We start from the raw sequence: 22,743 nt of genomic DNA on the forward strand, positions 1-22,743 counted from the left end.
GGAGCCCATAAGTGTATCTCCTCTATGATGGAAAACCAAACAATTTCACACCTAATTGATGTGGACAGCATAAAACCTACATGTTTCAGAGTAGTTGGCAAATGGATAACCACAGAAACAAAACACAGTGATTGACAACTTTTGAGGAATAGAACATTGACTCCAGCCTTGAGAGGTTTGCATTCTAGAGAAAAAAAAAAGTTTTATTAAGTGAAGATCTGGAAATTGAAAAGACATTTCCCTTTAGTTTCAATGTAAGAACATTGACTGCATTTCAGAGTTCAATGTTCAGGCTACTTACTAAGTGAAAGATACACAAGAAGGATCTTGACAGGATAAGTACATTCTCTAGTAGAGACAGGGTTATTCCACTGGATCATGAATCCTTGGAATTTTCCTTCTCAAATTGCAGTGGAAGACAAATCAGCTTTGAGGAAGATTCTTGACATGCAAGAGGTTGAAAAATGGTAGCAAATAGGTGGGAATAATGAGATTGCAATAAAATATGATCTTACTAAGTAGTCTTCTTATGTTCCTAATGCTGTCTCTCCCCAAACTATTATGCTGGTTTGCATTTAAAAAAAATACATGTACTTGCCCATTTCTAATTTTCTCCAATATAACTTCCCTGCCCTCTATAACACATGATGAGTGTTTCCAGGGAAAATATTTCAGGCAATTTTATCCATCTCCATTTGTGCCATCAATGCCGATGTAGGACTGATGTCGGACAGAGCACACCCTTTTCATTTCTATCAATCACATCCAGCTTGGTTTTAAAAGTTATATACTTCATGATTTCTTAGATGGCTTGCAATCTTCAACACTGCTAGAATATTTTGAAGTTATGGGTGAGATTTCTGTACAATTTGCTATTGAGTAAAAACTGTTATAAATCAAGGACATACTATGCATTGGTATCTGCACATTATAATTAATGTGCAAATATACTGTATTGATTACAAATATAATTCCAGTTTTAAAAAAGACACCGAAACAAGGATTTATTGCAGCATTTTGGCAACGCTCAGCAGCTTACAACCTTAAGCTAAATAAAGTTGTCTTTGTTGTTTTAGAATATAGAATAGTACTTACAGTGTGTGACTTTGCTTAATCAGGGTTGTTTTATTGTTACATTTTCTCAACTTTTGTTATTTCATTTGCAGTGGCAAGCAAACAACAGAATATTTGAACAATGTGCCTACTGGTTTTCCGGTTAACTAGGTAACCACCTAGAAATGTTTATAGTCAGCTATCAAATCTCCAAGACATCATGACTTTTAACCCAAGATTTAGGAAGAGACAACTACATCAATGTACTGGATGTCATCTTTCAATATATAGTAGATTCCTAAATTGCTAACAGATACTGAAAAGGAGCAAATGTAACCATAATATTTAAGAAACGTTTGAGAATAAAAATGGGGAAATATACACCTGTTAGCATAACAGTAGGAGTAAAACCATCACCTACCACCCATGAGTCTCCCCTATTAAGGACCCCTATCACCCAGGACATGACCTCCTCTCAAGGTGGTGGTCCAAGAACCTATAGACACACACACACACACACACTCAATGTTTTAGGAACAGCTTCTTTACCTCTGCCATCTGAACAGGCGATGAACCCGTGGACACTACCTCAGTATTTTTCCCTTAGCTTTTTGCTCTACTCATTTAATTTACTTTTTTATATATACAGTACTTATTGTAATTTATAGTTCTTACTATTTTGTAATGCAATGCATTGCTGCCACAAAACAACAAATTCCATGACATATGCTGATGATATTAAACCTGATCCTGAATGCTGAAATCCAATACTAAGAATGTAATAATACAACACTTAGAAATTGATAATAATCAGTTAGGCAAAATCTGTAAGGATTTATGGGGAGGGCAGGGAAGCATGCATGGTGAATCTACTGAATTGTCTCAAAATTATAACTTGCAGAATAGAAAAGGGGGAAATCAGTGGTACTGTGTATTTGGACTCTCACAGGGTCTTTAATAAGATGCCACAAAAAGATATGAAATAATTTTGGAACACATAGCATTGAATGATGCCAGGAATTATGAATTAAAGAGAACCAAACAAGAGATAGTAATGAAAGGGGTTTGAATAGAATGAATAAAGAAAAGTCATAAAATTAGGGAGTCAATGATGGGATATGAATATTCAACTACAACTGAGAAAATAAATGAAATAGGAAATAATTACATAAATGATTGTTATATCATTAAATCCATTGCTAGAGTGTGAATTGCAACTGACAGGGAAAAAAAAGTCTGGATTAGTATTTGAACCAGCAGAAAACCTTGGTAGAGAATGAGGTATTGAAATCAGCTTTGGATTGATTTGGTCAGCAACTGAAAGATTTACTTTGTGTTGTAAGGTATAACTCGAACACATCAGCATCCTAAGACATAAGCACAGACAGGTTGGTACAGCTTTGTTCAAAAATATATTATTTTTCTAATAGGATAGCCTTTAACATAATAACATTAAACTGTAAACAAAAGAGATTCTGCAGATGTTGGAAATCTGCAGCAATGTACACAAATGCAGGAGTGCTGAGTTCCTCCAACATTTTATGATCATGTTAACTGATTCCTTTCTGAGATATTCAGCTGATAAAAGCAAAGTCTTAAAGCTAAACCATATGAGTTTAAAGAGATTTTGGGATTGCTTTATGTTCTTTGATCAAGCTGTTGAGCTCAATATCAAGATTACTACAAAATTCAGAGTGAACACTGCGCTGTGCAAGGAAAATAGGAAATAACTCCTCCAGATGATGGGGTTTGACCCAAAATATCAAACTGTCCACTTGCCTTCATAAATACTGCCTGACCCACTAAGCTCCTCCAGCAGGATTTTTTTGCAATCGAACAACTGTCTTGGAGGATATGGTTTTATGAATTTGAGTTTAACAAAATTATTTACAGTTTTCAAAGTTTTTGAAATTAAGATTATTTGCATGAACTTTCATTCACCAAATATTAGTTGCATTAATACAAACACAAAATGTAGAAATAATTTGCAATTCAGCCAACATCTATGCTAATATAAATAGTTAAGTCAATAACTTTTCATTATAGATATTCTATTGTATTCCAATTTTCATTAACAATTTCTTAAACTTATGTAAAGAAAAATAATTTTCAATAGTTTATAGTTAATTAATGCACTATAATTTATATTTCAATTACCAAATTAATAACATGCATTTTTTCATCTTTTATTTACAACACTGATAATTTACAATATTAGTTCCATCACTTTATACTATTTTTCTGTAAGCCCCAGCTTGTTCTGTATGTTGCCTGATGGAGCAACACAAGCATGTTCAAAAGCCTTTGAATTTATAAGAGTGTAGCTCCTCAGTACCTTTGAATAAAAAAGCCTTCTTCTAATTCCAAAATATCCCTAGTGTTAAGATTCAGATTGAAAGTAAATCTTGTTCACAGCACCGTATTTGCAACAAAGAAATAAACATTAATTGGGTTTTAAATACAATGACAATAGAAAATGTCCAATAGCTTCATCTTCAAACCAAAACACCACAGCAAGCATTGATATGCTCAAAATTGCTGACTTTCAAAACTGCTGCATCATTAAAGTATACAGTGATTTATGGAATTATGTATCAGATACCACATGTGAATAAACCAATAAAAGTAATTTGTCATTAGATTTTGTTTTGGGAAAAGGGAAAAAAATTAAAAACACATGGCTCAGTTTCTGATAATACTCCCTTGGTATTTTGCACATAATATTGCTGCTTTTAATCATTGAGACTATATTTGGCTCAAGTAGGAAAGACACAATAACCAATTAATTCTGAAATAATGCAATACCTCTACGGCTTATCATTCATCATTATAAATAATTAACAGAATCTCTATACATAAGACAAAAGCAGGTTTGGAAACCTGTACAGCTCTTAATTAATAAGTATTCAGGTCAAACAGATTTCCTTAGAAAATGGATTACCCTTCCCTAGCAGCAAATTGGCTTGGATTTTACAATCAGCTTGAGGAAATGGATGCTGCCTATGATTTCAGGAAAATGAGATTAAGCAGATGCTGCACTAATATCTGAAACAGATTACTCAATCATAACCATTTCCAAATTGACAGCAGTGTTTCATATACAGTTGAGTGACAACACCTGAACTGTATTTCATGGACTGTGGAAAAATTCCAGTTTTGGAAATTGACTATACAAGTAGAAACTCATTTCATTTTTTTTAAACTTTTTAAGTCCTAACGTCATCCCAGAGCAAAGATATCTAAAGTAGAGGTTTAGGGAAAGACTAAGATGTTTAAAAAGGATTTGAAGGTTGTTGCTACTATTGCATTAAAGGCTACAGTCTCTTGTTGCATTAGAATTTCATGGCTGACATAGACAAAGAAGGCCAAGGGGCCTCGTTCTGTGCGTTATGATTCATTCTCCAATAAAAGATCAAATGATCTTAAATGTAATTACCCTTTTTCAGAGGGTGTTTGCTAATATGTTGGTTATCTCCAGCTTTTGTTTTATTTAATCCTCAAATTTTCAATTTCTCCAATGCTTTACATTTCATTTTGCTATTCTACATAATTAATAATTAATCGGAACGTTGAATAGACTTTAGCAGTGCAACATTACAGCTTAACTAATAAATCGAGAGATCATAGGATTCAAAGCTAGAAGTGGCATCACAAGTAGATAAGGCAGTAAAGGAATCATATGACATATGCATGCCTTCATAGGTTGGGGCACAAAACATAACATTCGAGAGGTTATATTGCAACTTTACATTGATAAGATAACACTTAGATTACCATGTGCATTCTCGTCACTACATGATACGAAGGATGTGATGTCATAGAGGAGATTCACCAAGATGCTGATGGATTGGAGGAATTTGAGAGAGAGAATGGATCAGCTGTGCTTATTTTCTCTGGGGTGAAGGAGGCTGAGAGCGCACCAAATGATGATATATAAAATTTAAGAAGCGTGGATAAAGATTCAGAATCTTTCTTCCCATGGCAGGGATATCTAAAACAAGGGCATAAGATTAAGGTGAAAGGAAGGGATTTAAGGGGATCAGATGGGTGAACTCACACTGAGTGATTGACATCGTGCTGCCAGAGAAGATGGGAGAATGCATTTACAACAATAATGTTTGCAGGGCATTTAAACAGGCACTTGAGTAGGCTAAACCAAGAAGGATATAGATCTAATTCAGGCAAATGGGATTAGAGTAGATGGGCAAAACTGTCACATAGATGTCATCGTCTGTATGTGGACACTGAATCTAACTGAAAATTTAATTAAATGAAAGGACATTGAAGTCTTTTCTCCAAATTATTTTTCTACTAAGCATGTTTAAAACAAACTACTTTGGATGGAATGATAATATAATCTTGTGGTTTGAAGTTCAATTTCTTTCAAAATAATATCCTGGAAATGCTCACAAAGGACTAAATAAATAAAATTGATTTATTTTTCTAGGGCAGAAAGTGAATCAAACAGTTTGGATAGTAAACTGCTAATTATTGATTACAGTCCATGAGCTTTTGCCTTCAAACACAATAAAAGTTTTACAACTTAGTTAACAATTCCATACTCCATGGAAAAAAAACATCTCTAACAAGAAAATTTTATGACACAATACATGACAGTCTGGGCAGTAAAGATTATTTCTTCCATCAACTGTCACAAGAGTTCTCATCTTGTTTCAATAAAATGTGCAATACAAATTTGATAAATTGTCTGTGTGCCTGTAGGTTACCTATAAAATACTTCTTAATATTGGGGCTGCATTATCCATTTTTCTTTATTTCATAAATCATGTAGCCTGGTGTGATTCTGTGGCTTTTACAGACATTAAACAGTGGACAACAGTTTATACTATGACACAGGCTCACGGTAATTTCAAGCTAAATAAAATTCAAAAATGTTTATTGCTTATTAATCACTGTCAAATTAGCTCTTTATTTTTATTAGAAATGAAATTACAGAAAAGATGCATTTATGCATTGTGCAGACAAGGCCTAATTGATGAGTACACTTTGAGGCATAGTCTTGTTGACTCAAGATAATTCAATGACACCCCCATCCTAAATTATCACAGCTGCAATTTAGCTACCAGCTCTGAGCAGAAAACTTAACTTTGAGTAGCTAAGGCTGGAACTAAAATTAGACATAAAGATAACACAATGTGCAAATAATAAGAACAAGAAGGAAAGCTGAAAAGAGATATTCAAAATTCAGAGACATGAGTGATATTCTGTTCTGCTTGTTATGAATTTGAATGGCTCATAATCTATCCAGTTTCACTAGTGTCAGTCACACTCTTGAACAGCCCGCACATCTGCTTTATGCTGGAGTTGACTCATGAAACATTAAACACAGAACAGTAGAGCACATGGACTGATTTGAATGAGGTGAATACTTATGCAATTATGTTGTGTTTTATATTTGTAATTAATTTAAATCACTTTGAAGAGATCTGTTTTCACTTTTGAGACGAAAGAGGCTTTTTCTGCTGATCAGTGATAAAAAAGTCATCCACTGTGATTCAATGTTGTAAAACAATAAAACATGAAAACTTCCATGTGGGTTTAATACTTTTTATAGACACAGTATGTCATGTTGAAAGCACCAAAAATTCACGAGGATGATCCATTAAATATGAAGATTATTGGGACAAAGATGGGGATCAGAGAATCATGAATATGAAAGGAGAAGACACAATTAAGGGAAAAAAAGTCACAAGTAGTGTGCCAGAAACTTTCACCACCAGAACAAATATGAAAGAGAAACTTGCAGAATATATTAATCTTTCCAGAAAGCAGGTACAAAGGAAATGAAGTGTTAACAGTTGAATGAGTTTGAGATTTGCAATAGATATTGATACTAATTTATCCCTGGGATGAACATGTTGCGATAGAAAAAGGAAGAGTCAGAGATGGAAATTATGAAAATGAGAAAACTGTGGAAATTGGCAAAGGTAAGACATCTTCCATTTTTCTTTGAGAGCAGGAAACTATACCAAAAGAGTCATCAATGTACTGGAAAAAAGCGAGAGAGGGGGCTGAATAGGTCTGAAAGAAGGATTGTTCTATGAGTCTCTCAAACTGATGGACACATCTTGAACCTATATATATTACTGAAAATTTGGTGATCATTTGGAGGTTAGTGAGTGGACTTAAAGGAAAAGATTTGCAATGTGGGATTAATTCAGTCAAGTGAAGGGGTAATTGGTGAAGGGTTAGATCTCTATTCAAAGAAGTAGTAAAGGCCATCAAGCCATTACAGTTGGGATGGATGTGCAGAGGGATTGGATAGTCTAGATGATGAAAATAAAATAGTTGGGATTAGAAATTTGGAAGCTGTCGAACTATTGAGGTATCACAGATGTAAAGAGTAAACTGGGGGAAAAATTGATTGTGGTGGAAAGAAATAACTTCTGTATAACAACAAAGTATAAAAGGATGAATCAAACAGCAGAGTTCTGATACAAACCTCAGCAAGGAGGTAGAGATCTATGTTCAGTGGTGGGTGATAGTCTGAAGGGATATATGAGGAGATTTCAGTCTCCATGGTGCAGGTTAGTTCATCAAACATCAGCACTGCCTTTTTCAGCAGGTCCTCAGTGAGAAGAGCCATGCAAGATGAGACAAGGATAGATTAGGGTGGCAGTAAAAAGCTGAGAATGGTCAATGGGAAGTTGTGATGAACAGATTGAAATATAGAAAAAATCCAAGTGGATCAGGAATTATAAAGCTGGGAGAAAGTTTCCATTCTCTGTTGAAATCTCTTGACAAAAGAAATGGGGATGGGAAAAAAAGGTAAAAAAAAAGCTCAAAATACTGCACATATTAGAATTCAGGATTTGTTGAAGTTTGTGATATTTGATGCCCAAATAGATGGATAAAAGTATTTTCTTGAAGCATCAGATCCAACAAAGGATGTCGTGGAACTGCGGTGAAGGCAGGATTAAATGAAAAGAGGATAAGGATAGGAAGCTTGAGGGCTGAGAAGGATTTGGAAACAGTAAAAAGCAGCAAGAATTTGACATTGACGAAAAAATATATTAGGAGCAGGTAAGCAATACAAAAGACCTTTTCCATTCCTGATACTCTTATGAATTCTGGACTCGAATACAGTACATTACACATTTTACTGCAAGTAGGCCAAGCAAATGAGCATGTTGTTTCATTACAGAAGAGGATCTGTTGCTATTAACATATAATTTCGAGTCTATTCTGTTACTCATGGGCTACCTAACCAAAGCTTTATCTGAGTCTCATCTCTTTTCCCTTTTTAATACATGTTCTCATGTTTAAAAGCTTCTCCCTGTGAGTTATAACTGATGATAGAATCAGTTAATGTAGATGCACTATATATGGCTTTTGATTCACTTCTAGCACTACTAATGAATTGGTTGATATTTGGTCTCTGATAGGAATCACTTGGTCCCTTCATTACTAATTGTATTTCAGGCACTGTAAATCAGCACAGGTTGTGCTAAATAACCAATCGGTAGAAGGCAGTTTTGCTCAAATCAGACTGTAAAAATCACTGAGTTGCTTCTGTGGGATAATGCCTTGGGAATTGAGACAATGCAGAGTTTCAATATATACTAATCTTTCCAATACCTTCTAAACTGCTAATGTACTTGTCATGACTACCTCTAATTATGACTTAAACCAATTCAATTGCATCTAAACAAAGTTTTGGCAACTTGTTCCGTAAATAATATTGGTATTGAGAGTGTATTGTCAATTATTTTTATAATTGCTAAAGGAACGATGACAGTTTTAGGCTCTACAAAATAAAATGAGAGAATTTAGGTCATAATATTGAAACTACAGAATAATATCATTTTAGCAAAGATGCAAATTTTTTTTAGTTTCTTCAGAAAGCATCATTCTAAGGTTGTGACATTAATTTTAATCCAAAAATTACTCATAAAATATTCAAAATTAAACTTTTTGCAATCCCTAGCTTACTGCAAATGCTGAAGTGAACAATAGACACTTTCAAGCACTGTAAATGATACTTCACTTCCGAACGCAAAAAAAAAATGCTCTTTAAAGGTTATGGTTGCAGATTTTAAAGAGATATATGGAAGAAAAGTGCTCATTCAGATTCTCTCAGTAATAGCCTTTAAAAGCAGATGACATGTAAATCTCAACTGCTAAATGCAGATGGACTGGCAGGAGTAGATTTGGGCAATATTATTGAATTGGCTGCTGAAACACTTACCTTCGCTTCTGTTACATCTACAATGTTTGTAGATTTACTTGTTCCAATCCTATGCTGCCCATTTTCTCGCTTTAAACCCTGATCCTTTTCAGCCTACCACAACTCCTTCTTTCTTGTGTTTGCTAACATATAATGGCACCCGATTATGCAGTCTTCTGGAATCATGGTACAGAAGGAGGCCAACGAGCCCACTGAGACATTGTTGATTCATTTAATCCACTCTTTCCCTATAGTTCTACAAATTATTCTTGCTCAAGTGATTCTCCATGACTGTTTCTATATTTCCAGCTCATAAATACCAGATCATAATCACTCTCTACATAGAAAAGTTTTACATACACACACACACACACACAGAGACACACACACACACACACACACACACACACACTCTTTTGTCCAAATGTTTTCATCTATGTCCCTGTTCCTTGAGCTATCCATTAGCAGGAAAATTTTCTCTTATGCATCTTCAGTTAAATATTCTCCTAAGTTGTTTTGCTCCAATGAAACAACCACACCTTTTTGATTTAACCTAATAACTGAAATCCCTTGTTAGTTATTCTAATAAATTTCCTGAACCTCAGGCATATACTGTACTTAACATTCTTTTTAAAGTGTGGTGGCTAGAAATTGATACAATATTCTACTGATGCCAAACAAATCTCTCATACAGGTTCAACATAATTTCACAGCTGTTGTGCTCTACACTTCAGTATACATGAAATATAAATCTCTCTTGTTCCACAAATCTCCTTAAGATACTTAGTTGAGACATTATAAGAAGTTTCTAATTCAAATACCATTGTGCATCCATTCGGACTTCTTTTTCAAAATAATTTATATCAAAAATAATGACATGTATTCCACAAGGATCTAATATCAATGTAAGATCAAGCAATTGAGGTGCTTTCTGGGAGAAACTCTTTAACTAAAATTTTCAGCATCATTTTAGATATGTGGGGGTCATGTTTAATCCTCACATAAACACACTGCTGTCAGGTTAACATTAATGGGACAAAATATACTTAAATAATACTACAATGTTTATCATCCTAAATTCAAACAAGAATCAGCTTCAATTTTTCTCAGTTCTGCAGTTATGTATTTTCTATTCTGAAAAAAGATCACCTATACTCTTATTTGATCAAGAGTAAAGCAGGGCTAAAATTAAATTGAGTTTTTAGCCAGTGCCCCCTTTTTCCTGGAAAAGTGCCATACATTAATTATCTAGTCTTGAAACAGTTTCTTAAAAAAAGAACATCAAGTACAAATTACCTATTGTCTATTGTCTATAAATGATCATGTTAGAAATGCAACTGTTATGCTTTGCTTGTTGAATTGATTTCGGAGGATGTGAAATTTTACATGCAATTAATATGTAAAGTGCCACATACCTATATTAGATTTTATATGTATTGACTTAATTGTGTGAATTAGTTTTACAACTATTTCACAGATGCCTATCAATGAAAGAACAATCTTAATCTGAATCTGGTTTTCTTTTGAAAAACAGAAAAATTACAACATGCAAAATTCGAAGATGGCTCCCAATTTAAAAATGGAATGGATACATAAGGAAATTAAGCTCCAGCACTGTTGGCGATTAGTATTAGACATAAAATCTAATTTAATGCATGAAACATACTATATCCACTATTGTTAGGGTTTCTCTTGTCCTCACTTACCACCCCACCAGCCTCCACGTCCGGCACATAATTCTCCGCGAATTCCGCCAATTCCAACAGGATCCCACCACCAAGCTCATCTCCATCCCCACCCCACCCCAACTCCTTTGTCCATTCGTCCCTCCTGGCACATCTTGCAAGTGGAACAAGTGTTACACCTACCCCTACACCTCCTCCCTCACTACAATTCAGAGCCCAAACTCTATTTCCAAGTGAGGTGACACTTCACCTGTGGGTCTGTTGTGGCCATATACTGCGTCCAGTGCTCATGGTGTGGCCTCCTCTGGTGAGATCTGACATAGATTAAGAGACAACTTCGCCAAGCACCTACGCTCCATCTGCCAGAAAAAGCAATATCTCCCAGTGGCCACTTATCTTAATTCCATTTCCCATTCCCATATGTCTATCCGTGGCCTCCTCCACTGTCATGATGAGGCCACATTCAGGTTGGAGGAGCACCACCTTATATTCCATCTGGGTAGCCTCCAACCTGACGGCATGAATATCAATTTCTCAAGCTTCTGCCCACCGCCCCCCCCCCCACCACTCTCACCTTGTTTCCTTGCCTGCCTATCACTTCCCTCTGGTGTTCCTCTCCCCCCTCCCTTTCCTTCTTCCATGCCTTCTGCCCTCTCCTATCAGACACCCCTTCTCCAGCCCTGTATTTCTTTCACTAATCAATTTCCCAGCCTTTTACCTCCCCCTCCCATCCCAGTTTCACCTATCATCTTGTGTTTCTCCCTCCCTCCCCCCACCTTTTAAGACTACTCCTCATTTTTTTTCTCCAGCCCTGCTGAAGGGTCTCAGCCCAAAACATCAATTCTACTCTTTTCCATAGATCCTACCTAGCCCGCTGTTCCTCCAGCGTTTTCTGTGTGTTGCTTAGATTTCCAGCATCTGCAGATTTCTCATCTGCTATTGTTTATGCCGTTTCCAAATGAAGAACTGTAGCTCATGGACAATGCAAGCTCAATTCATGAGAACAGAAAAGTATCATTTCAAAAAGTTCCAAAACGTTTTTCCATCTACACCACAGACATGTTTTTCATTTTATGTTAACTTGTGAATTGTTATTTTAGTAATGGATTTTAATCTTTCTGCTGCATTTGACCAGAATATCATGAAGTAATATGCTGGAATAAACAGCTCATAGGTTGATGAGTAGCTGTGCAAGAAGGTTAAAGGAAGAGTTTCATTCCAGTGTCATTCCAGCAGTCCAATCAGCTGTGGGAGCTGCGCACAGTGAGGAGGCTTCTCACAGATAGGTGGTGCTCGTTTGAAAGGAGAGCTTTGCAGCATCCAGTGTCATTCCAGCAGTCCAATCAGCTGTGGGAGCTGCGCACAGTGAGGAGGCTTCTCACAGATAGGTGGTGCTCGTTTGAAAGGAGAGCTTTGCAGCATCCAGTGTCATTCCAGCAGTCCAATCAGCTGTGGGAGCTGCGCACAGTGAGGAGGCTTCTCACAGATAGGTGGTGCTCGTTTGAAAGGAGAGCTTTGCAGCATTCAGTGTCATTCCAGTAGCCCAATCAGCAGCAGCAGCAGTGCAGAGAGGAATAAATAAAAGTACAAAAGGGACAAACGGAGCGACCATTGTTGGATGTCAACCAGTGGTGAGAGTGGGAGTGTCGGGCTTTGGCTCAAATGAGGCTTCAGCTCAGAAGAGGTATTAGCCCTGGGTAAACTGGGTAAGTTTCTGTAGTTTCCCTTTTCTCTTCGAGTCACTTAAATGGCCATTGTGTGTGTTCTTCATGCCAGATGTTGGAGTCCTGGGAGATCAAGAGTCTCCCAGGGAACTATATCTGCATGAAGTGCATCCGGCTGCAGCTCCTTGAAGACCATGTTAGGGATATAGGGTAGCAGCTGGATGACCTTTAGCTTTGACAGTAGAGTGAGGAAATCACCAAACAGAGTTTCAGAGAAGTAGTCATTCCTAAGTAGCTGGGTGACTGTCAGGAGAAGCAAAATATGAAAGGCAGTTGAAAAAGGAGAAACAACAAACAATACTGTTCTGCTGATATCAGATAATATTGGAAGGGGTAAACAATGGGTATAATAACACAATAGTCCAGATTTCACTTGGAAATGCCAATACTTCTGAAAAGAACTGCCAAATTGTGGGTGCCTCCTATACAAGGAAGATTAATTAAGAACTAAAAGAGAAGGCAAAAATTCTTCCTGAAGTTTAAGAACCAATATTTGAAATATATTATTTAGAACTGATCGTGGCCACAGTGTTTTGAGTTGGCGCCAGATTTAAAATATTAGCTCATAAAATTCTGTAAATATTTCAAAATACTAACAAATATAAATTATTGAATTAACTTGTGCAGGTGTGAAGATCCTATTCATAATTGATGTTGTATTTCTTTCTAACCCTCAGGATCATCCATCACTACATATTATTGTACAACTGGTGCTTTACACACCTTAGGAGAGAGAAATGTTTTCTTACAAATTTGCCTTTGAATGTATTGTATAAAGTGTCACTTCATACCTGTAATTAAATAATATTTTACTGAAAGTAATTACTAACTCAGCATGTTTCTGAGCAAAGAGAATATTAGACTCAGAATTAAAAAGTTACAAATGTCAAGCAGTAAATAGTTCAGGTGCACACAATATAACAAAATAGTAATTAATTATGCATGTTACCTTTAATTATAACAGTATGTTGGTATCAATAAAATTAAGTTATATTAGACTATCCTCTCACTTAGGGATTTGATAACAAAATCATTTTTCGCTTTAATTGAAGCAATCATATTAGTTGCAAAGAAAACAAAGTTACCCAAGGTAAGTGATAAATCTATTCCACAATGAGATCATGTTAACCTTTCAAAGTTTGTCAAGACAACAAAACATGGGGAAATTGTTCAGAGTGAAAAGCAACATGCATTCCCGCAGAATTTTCAAAATATCTAGCACAATTCTGTTAACAACAGATCCCTCGAATAATTACAGTTCATGATTCACATAATGTACCAGGTACATTTACGCAATTTGACAATACAAGCACCAAATCATATCAGCTGGCATCACCAACTGCCTACTCTATACACAATAAATCAAGCTGTGCCCACAGTACATTACCAGAAACTGATCAATTCAGGATTCTCATGTGGGCCAAAAAAAAATGCTAAATATAAATTTCTCAATCACTATCTAAATACAGCAATATTATCAGGAGCAATATTTAGACAACCAATTTTGCATTCCAAGGCTTTGTATTCCTCCAACTTTCATACACTTATGTAGGTTTCAGAATATTAGAAAGGTTTGCATAACTATTCAATTCAAACCAGAACTAACTGCAGATCTCTCAACAAAACCAAACTTCACAATGGTGTTCTCTGGTGCACTTCCAATTTCCTGCTTAAAGTTTTGTTTTAGAAAAACTGTTATTCATGTCACATTATACGAGGGTGATTGATAAGTTTGTGGCCTAAGGTAGAAGGAGATGAGTTATTAACTTGAAACTTTCTGCATTATCACTCAAAGAGTTGAACTGCAAGTGCATGTAATGAGAGCTGTATAACACATCTCATTCTACTTTAGGCCACGAACTTATCAATCACCCCTGCTGTGGATACTCCCTAGAGGTCCAAGATCCATATGCTCCACAACCGCTGGACCAGGTATGTAAATATAGGAGGGGACTATGCTGAAAAATAAATGTGCTAGGTTTTCTAAAATTGACTCCTTCTACCTTAGGCCACGAACTTATCAATCACCCTCGTATATCTGCTTTAGAAAATGGTAAATACACTTGCAAGCAATATGTTTAAAATTGTGTCATGTACATACTGTATGGGAAATATATGTTCAAGAGTAACTTAAGAGCATCATTACCGAATGGCTTAGTGCTTGTGATACATATCAAAGATTTGCAATGAAAATGTACTGCAGATAACACAGAATGGTGGAGTTGTTCAAAAGTTCAAACTAAATTTACTATCAAAGTCCATATATGTTACCATATACTCCCCTGAGATGCATTTTCTTGCAGGCATTTCACACTAGATACAAAGAAACACAACAGAATCAATGAAAAACTACAAAGACATACAAAAAAAATCAATGTGCAAAAAAGAAGACAAACTGTACAAATACAAAAAATATTGAATATGAGTTGTAGAGTCCTTGAAATTGAGTCCATAGGTTAAGAAATTAGTTTACTGTTGAAGTGAATGAAGTTAACCTCACTGATTCAAGAGCCAGATGGTTGAAGAATAATAATTATTTCTGAACCTGGGAGTGTGGGAGCTCAGGCTCCTGCACCTCCTTCCCAATGGTAGCAGCGAGAAGATGGTCGGAGTTCTTAATCTTGAATGCTGTGCTCTTGTGGCAGCAGTCCTTGTAAGTGTTCTCAGTGGTGAGTTCAGCATTCTGGACAGTGGCAAGGATTGTCAAAGAATACAATGGAATGTAGATCAGTTACAAATATGGGCAAATAATAGCTGTTGGAGTTTAGACCTGACAAGTATGATGTGTTGCATTTTGTGAGCTCTCAGATGGATAAGGAGAATATACAGTTGATGGCAGTTCTCTTGATAACACTGCAATACAGGAGGATCTTGGAATCCAGGTCCATAATTTGCTGTAAGTAGCTATGTAATTGGATAAAGCAGTAAAGAAGGTGCTTGGAATACTTGTTTTCATTGGTAGGAGTGTTGAATACAAGAGTAAGGATGTCATGTTGCAGCCAGGTAAAACCATAGGTTGACTACGAGTATTTGTTTGTAGTTTTGGTCTTCCCATATATGAAGAATATGGAAATTGTAGAAAAGGTGCAGAATTTTACCAGGATGATGCTTGGATTAAAGAGAATGAACTATAAAGACAAGGTTGGACAATGGGGCTTGTTCTCCTTAGAGTGTCAGAGGCTGTGGGGAACCTGATCGAGGTATTATAACTTATGAGAGGCAATAATAGGGTAGACGGTCAAAATCTGCTCCCCAGGTTTAGAATACCAAACACCAGAAGATGCACATTTTAGGTTAAAAGGGAGATGTTCAAAAGTAACTTGATAAGCAAGATTCTTTTCTACACAAAGAGTGGTAGGTGTCTGAAATAGATTACCAGGGGTAGTAGTAGAATAAGGCAATTTGGTGGAATTTAAGTGGCTTTTAGATAGGCACATGAAATTGAAGGGAATGGAGGAATGCAAGTGATATATAGGGGACCAACATTTAATATAAACTGGCATCAAGATTAGCACAACATCATTGGCTAAATGACCTGTCTGGTGCTGTACAGCTCAATCGATTCAAGTATAATTGTGATTATTGACTCCAGTATTTTGTTGCCATTTCCAAATGCATTGCATGGATTTAGTCACAGAGTCATTGGGTTAATATCAGATGGAAATAGTCCTTCCAGCCCAATTCCTTCATAATGACCTGAGTGCCCACTATGCTAGCCCCATTTGCTTGTATTTAACTCCATATCCCTCTAATACCCTCCTCTCCATGTGTCAAATGACTTTTGTCACTTGCATGGGACTAAACTTGATAAAAACTTTTATATTTTCTGGATTCCTCAAATTTTTTCAAATGATCGATGCTGCCATCAGATAGAAGGTACAAGAGCCTCAGGATTCACACCACCAGGGTCAAGAACTACTACTACCCCTCAACCATCAAGCTCTTGAACCAAAGGGGATAATTACACTAATTTAAGGACTCTTTTATGTTGTTATTTCATGCTGATCATTTTTTGTTAGTAATTTATTATCTGCATTTGCAGCTTGTTTACAGTTTATAATTCTTGATGTTTACAATTTACAGATTCTGTTTATAGTTACTGTTCTATAGACTTGCTAAGTATGCCTGCAAAAAAGAATCATCAGGTTGTATGTCTTGACATGTATGTACTCTGATAATAAATTTTACTTTGAATGTTGAACTTAAAACCTGGACCAATATCATCTGCTCCATCTCAACAGTTCTTAATGAATTGTTGATGTCTCAATGTATGTGTAACCCCCTGGATCGCCTCAGGCTCGCTCACACTCGTTCTCGTCTAGGGGGAGCAGCCTTCGGCCCCGCCAAACTGGGTAATCAGCTGGTGTGGATGCTGTGTGATGTCCCTGCCTCGCCCAAAAACAGACAGTACACCATATGCAATTAAATGAGTACAATTTATAAAGGTTACTATAACTAAGTGATTAATAATGATACAGTATATATGAAGAGAAAAAAATAAAGAAAAGGCGCCAAACTTATCAAAGTCCAAACCACTTCGTGCACAACTGTTGGAGCTCAATTTCTGAAGTCTTCTGGCCACTATTCAATCCCCTCCAAACTCCTCGACTCACAGCTCAGGACCCTCCGAGTGGTCAACCAAGCACATCTACCTCCCGGCCTCGGACCCCCGCTTGGGGTCTGATCCTTGCCCAGCTTACAGCATTGCGTCCTCTCTCTCGACCCCCTCACGCCGATCTCCCCAAAAGCCCATCAACAAAAGCTTACAGACTCAGAAGAAAGAACATTAATCCCTATTTGGTTTACAAAGGAATACCATTCTCGTTATCAGTAAATTTTAACAAACAAGCTTCCAGCACTCTCTCGCAACAAAGAAACATTCCTGCTCTTAACAAAACAAAGAAACCCTTTCCCAACAGTAACAAAGAAAAAAGAAGAAACCCCCTTTACACATGCATTTATATTTGAGGGAGTGAGAGCTAAATTTTATATCAATATTGCTTTAATCAGTTAATAAAGTGATTATTATTTTCATAATTTTTGCAACCATTCTACAGATTATTTTTCTCATTGGCACTGGGAGTGGACCTCTGTATTGTAATCCTTGCTTCATGGTTGTAGCTATGTGACTGTGGTTTAAGATCTGTTTGATAGCTTTTGTACACTGGATTAAGTTACCACGATCTAGGAACTTGATGGAGCAACTTCCTACACATTAAAATAACATTTTTGCTCCTGGTCTACTCTGTATATGTTTTATATTTCCCTGCAGAGTAGATCTTCAAATTATGATAGCCTGTTATTTTGGCATTAATGCAGTGACTAACGCTGGAGAAGGAAATGAAGAACAGTGCATGAGGAAAATAGGATAAGGGAGGTGGGGGAAAATAACATTAAATTGTGATTTAAAAGAACACAATCTGAGTTCCCCATTCTAATATAGATCCTATACCATCTTCAAAAATTTGCAGATAATATTGGTAATTGATGGATCATAAAACCAAAATATTAAATCACACCACCAAGTAAAATTTCAAACCGTACATCCAATAACAACACTTTTGTATTCCCTTGGCGTCTGTCTTCTACATAAGTTTGTCCATACTGTTACCATAGAAAGTGACCTTCCAGGTGTTCTTGGGGAAGCCCAATGATGCCTTCTTCAGGAAAGCCTGCTTCAGGCCACGCTACGTCTACTTGAACAATATCACCCTTGGTAATTGACAAGGCACTCATGACAGATGGCAATCCACCTCCAACTTCTAACTAACCTTTCAACTGCTGGCTACAATTGTCAATTGAATGAGATTTTCTACTGTCTACATTGCTCTTCAGTTGCTCAGTTGTGGATTACTGACCAAATAACTTATGTTTTATTGTTGCTCAAGGACCAGCAATTCTCCTCTACAAAGAATAAGTTTCAGATGTTTCAGCAGATATGCTTCCCTTCCCTCAAGCCCCACTGGCAGACCACTACTGCCACTGATTGTGTGTCACATCCTCCTGCAAAAGAGTAGGAAGATTGGCACTGTCATGAATTTCAGTTGAATAATGTATCTGTCCTGGATAAATAACTAGATGTATTAATTGGTCTCACAAATACATTGTGAAGCCAATGGTAATTGTACAAGAGTCTGATGGAATACTTGAATATTAGATCTCAAACTGTACCAACAGAGAACATTGGAGGATAAATGATGGGAGTACATTGCAAAAGCAAAGTGGGAAGCTGGAAGAGCATTGGGATAGAGATAGGATTTGATGTATGAAACCATTAAAGTTCTTGAACCAATTTATCCATTTCTTTAAACTTCAGCTTAGCTGCTGCCTCCTCCCAAAACCACTTTACTGTGTGCAGAGAAGTCCTCTGCACTCCAGTGAATGAAATACATCTCTCTTCCCCATCTTCTCAAGCCCCCAGAGCTACAATGGAAAATCTAAGTGTTTGCCCTTGCCTGTGAGTTGTCATTAACAATAATGTTATATTCTCTAGGAAAAGACAGTGAACTAGATGAGACTCCATCACTTAACTATAACTTCAAGGTATTGGACTACATTTTTTTTAATGTAACTTCAACCCACAAGTATCTAATTCAAGGCAATGAGTGCCAACAAGCAAACCATAACTCACATGGCCCCTATTCACTTTAAAATATTTGTAAAAATAACAACACACCCGCATAAAACTTGTTCTGCACTTTTTTTGTGCTGGACATACAACTAAAACAGTTCCTGGTTTCCATTTTACTGAAGTACTTAATTCACAAAGCATCTACGGCTTGCCAAAGTTTTATGTTGTTATCAAATACCTCAGTGTATTCTTGAATTCATTTACCAGCAATAAATAGCTACCTTATTGTCCCCAAACAAAAAGCAGCATCTGAATTTTATGGGATATCATTTTTGAATGGATAACTCTAATATATTTGATGGCTAGATCTAATAGTAGCTATCCCTTCAAAGGAATTTTATGATTTTAATAAATTTGTTAATGCAAATCTTTTTGGATTGCAACATATGAGTCACCGGGATTCTTCACCTTCACTGCTATTTTACATGCAAGAAGGAAAACTTCTGCACTGCACAACAGACACCAAAATATAACGATTCTATGTATACCATGTTCAGAGCGATGATGTACCATGAAAATCACCTGACAAGAGGAGTTTGGGATGGATAACTAATATTTTGAACTACAGACATGAACAGAGATATTACCTTTCCACCAAATTAACTCATTCCCTGAGCTGCTCTGCAAGCATTACCATTAACTAAAACTGGCAAGATCTACCCAGACTATATAGCATGCGAAGCGGATATTTAAAAGAGAGGTGTAATCACTATATAAAGCAATTCTTGAAACCTAGATTTTCCAATATACTGGTGCCTTACAGAGCACTTCAGCATAGCTCCCCTAGCCATCCGATCCAAACACTCACAAGTACTCCCCTGTGCTTCAAAGATTATATTTTTCATGCTGGATCCTGCTATGCTGAGAACCTAGTGTAAACTTCTATCATCCCCACAGATGCATCAAGAACCTGGCACTAATCCTTGCCCTCCCCACTGTGACAGAAGCTTTTTGTGAGCCCCTACCATCTATTACTGTTCACCAAGCATTGAATCGTTCATGACTCAGTGCATAGGGCTGCCAGTGAGAGCTGGCTTTGGGCAGGTCATAGTGAGCAGTGTGGATGCTCAGCACTGAGATATCAGGTTCACTACTCTCCCAGCACAGATCACATGGTCTCCATTATTGCCACCTGTTGACTGTAATGGCAACTGTAGTCTCATTCTGCAGAAACTCTTGAGTTCATGATTTGCTGCTCCACTGCGAAGTCTCTTTGAGAGATGTCTACCCCTAAAGAAGTTTAAATCTCTGACAGGAGTTCAGTGAGACCCTCTCTCACTGCTCCCCCTCTGTGATCTCTACTGCCCTCTGACTCTTTGCCCTTTCCTAACCACCTGGCTTCACCTATCTCCTTCCAGCTCTTCCTATCTCTTTCCCCTCCCACTACCTTTTTTATTCTGGTGTCTTCCTCCTTCCTTTCCAGTCCTGAAGAAGGGTCTCAGCCCAAAATGTTGTCTGTTTATTCATTTGCATTGATGCTGCCTGACCAGCTGAGTTCCTCCAACAGCATGGTCGGGGTTGGTCTGGATTTCTAAACTCTGCAGAACCCTTTGTGTTTATCATTCCTCATTGTTTTCCTACATTTTTATTTTATTTGGAACAGCCCTTTTGGCCCAATGAGCTGCAGGGCTCAGCAACCCACCTATTTAACCCTAGCCAATTTACAATGACCAATTAACCTACAAACTGGTATGTCACTGGACTGTGGGAAGAAACCAGAGCACCCAGAGGAAACTCATGTTCTTATAGGAAGAACATAGAAACTTCTTACAGAGGACACTAGAAGTGAACTCCGAGCTCTGTGATAGTGTCATGCTAACTGCTATACTACCTTGGTGCCTCAACCCATAGAGGGACGGGGAGGGGGGAGGGAGGAGGTTCTTATAAATGGTGTTGAAGACTAAGTTCCGGGTAATTTACCAACACATGGAACAAGTGCTGCTGGACCCCACTAGAAACCTGCTGTACACTATGTCAGCCAGGGTGCAGTAGTGAAACCCCAAATCTCTCTGCTGAGTAAGTGTACCACTCACTCTGGCTTTCCAACACAAACCCCCAAAGGAAGTCACTGCATATTCAGCTGAGGCAATTTATGATGGAGGTGTGTCACAGTTCCAAAGCAGTGTGCAATGCCAGGGAAGGCAAGGCTTCCCTTGAGGCTTCTGCTGCAGCAGCAAGGGCAAGATTTTCTGCTAGATTCCTGGCACAGCACCACTGTCAGTAATGCATCTCTCTCAATGACCCCAATGTACCTCTGATTCTGTTAGCACTTTTATGCTTGAGAATGCCAAACACTGGTGTAAATATTCATTCAGCATTTTGAGTTTAACATAAGGGACAGCAAGGTAGCATAGTGGCTTGCATAATGCTTTACAGCACCAGCAATCATTGTTCAATTCCCGCTGTTGTCTGTAGGGAGTTTGTACGTTCTCCATATAACCATGTGGGTTTCCACTGGGTACTCCGTTTTCCCCCACATTCCAAAGGTCAGGTTTAGCAAGTTGTGGGCATGCTATGTTGGTGGCAGAGCATGGTAACTCTTAAGCACTGAGCTTAGAGCATCCTCAAACTCTGCTGGGTGTTGACACAAATGAAGTATGTCACTGCATGTATCGATGCAAATAAAGTAAAATCTCTGCCCTACCCAATTCAGTGGAGGGATTGATCTGTGAGTAAATGGGGAAAAAAAGATTCTTTAACTATACTGTAATTGGAAGGATAATGTCCATTTTAAAGCTTATTTTATTTCGCTTCAGAGATCAACCTATATAAAATGTAAGGATTCTTCCAGTGTCTTGAATCAGGTTACTGAATCAATTGAGTTATGTAAAATGTGATAGCCACTATCACTATATGCCTTCAGCAGCCCATGCGACTCATTCAAAGCAGTCTCAAAATGCTGACTCATTCATGAATCTTCCATTTGTCAGATTTCAATTTAAACTGTTTGATAGGGGTGATTTACTGAGAAGCCCTGTTAAACAGAGCAGCCAAAAATAGGATGACATTGGCAGGTCCATTTTAATCAAGGATGACAAGCACATTTTTGTTGCTATGTCAAAACTCTCTACTTGCTTTGTTAAAAAAAATCCTGAATACCTATTACCATGTAATGTGGTAGCTTTGAAAACCATTTGACAAATTTACCAGATTAACTTAAGTAGATTGCACCAATGTAGCTCTTTAAACAGGAATTTTCAAATGGACATAATAGGTACACATATTTTCAGATAGTCCTCCTGGGACAGAACTATAGTTTATAAGGGAATATAGAGGAATTTTAAAGAAACCATGTGATTACTTTCAAAGAATTCAAGCTTTATGAACCCAATTGCATCAATATTTCATTAATGACATTATCCTGAATTTGCTGGTATCAACATTACATATGATCAAATTGAGATGAGTTGGTGTATTCTAAATCTGATAGATTAGGTTAGACGATTTAATGTCAACTAAACT

The 22,743-nt window shown here is 37.1% G+C and overlaps 1 protein-coding gene and 1 long non-coding RNA gene across 2 annotated transcripts in view; one reads left to right on the forward strand and one right to left on the reverse strand.

Annotated features, from left to right (window-relative positions):
- immp2l (inner mitochondrial membrane peptidase subunit 2) overlaps window positions 1–22,743 on the reverse strand; it is a 504,088-nt gene that overhangs the window by 373,473 nt on the left and 107,872 nt on the right. The window lies entirely within an intron of this gene.
- The window catches only part of LOC132398593 (uncharacterized), a 31,747-nt gene continuing 21,493 nt past the window's right edge, over window positions 12,490–22,743 (forward strand). The window contains exons 1-2 of the long non-coding RNA XR_009513709.1: window positions 12,490–12,632; window positions 14,503–14,582. This is a non-coding gene — a long non-coding RNA (uncharacterized LOC132398593). The remainder of the gene's footprint in view (window positions 12,633–14,502; window positions 14,583–22,743) is intronic.

The sequence above is a fragment of the Hypanus sabinus genome, chromosome 8 (assembly GCF_030144855.1).
Source record: "Hypanus sabinus isolate sHypSab1 chromosome 8, sHypSab1.hap1, whole genome shotgun sequence".
NCBI classification, from domain to species: domain Eukaryota; kingdom Metazoa; phylum Chordata; class Chondrichthyes; order Myliobatiformes; family Dasyatidae; genus Hypanus; species Hypanus sabinus.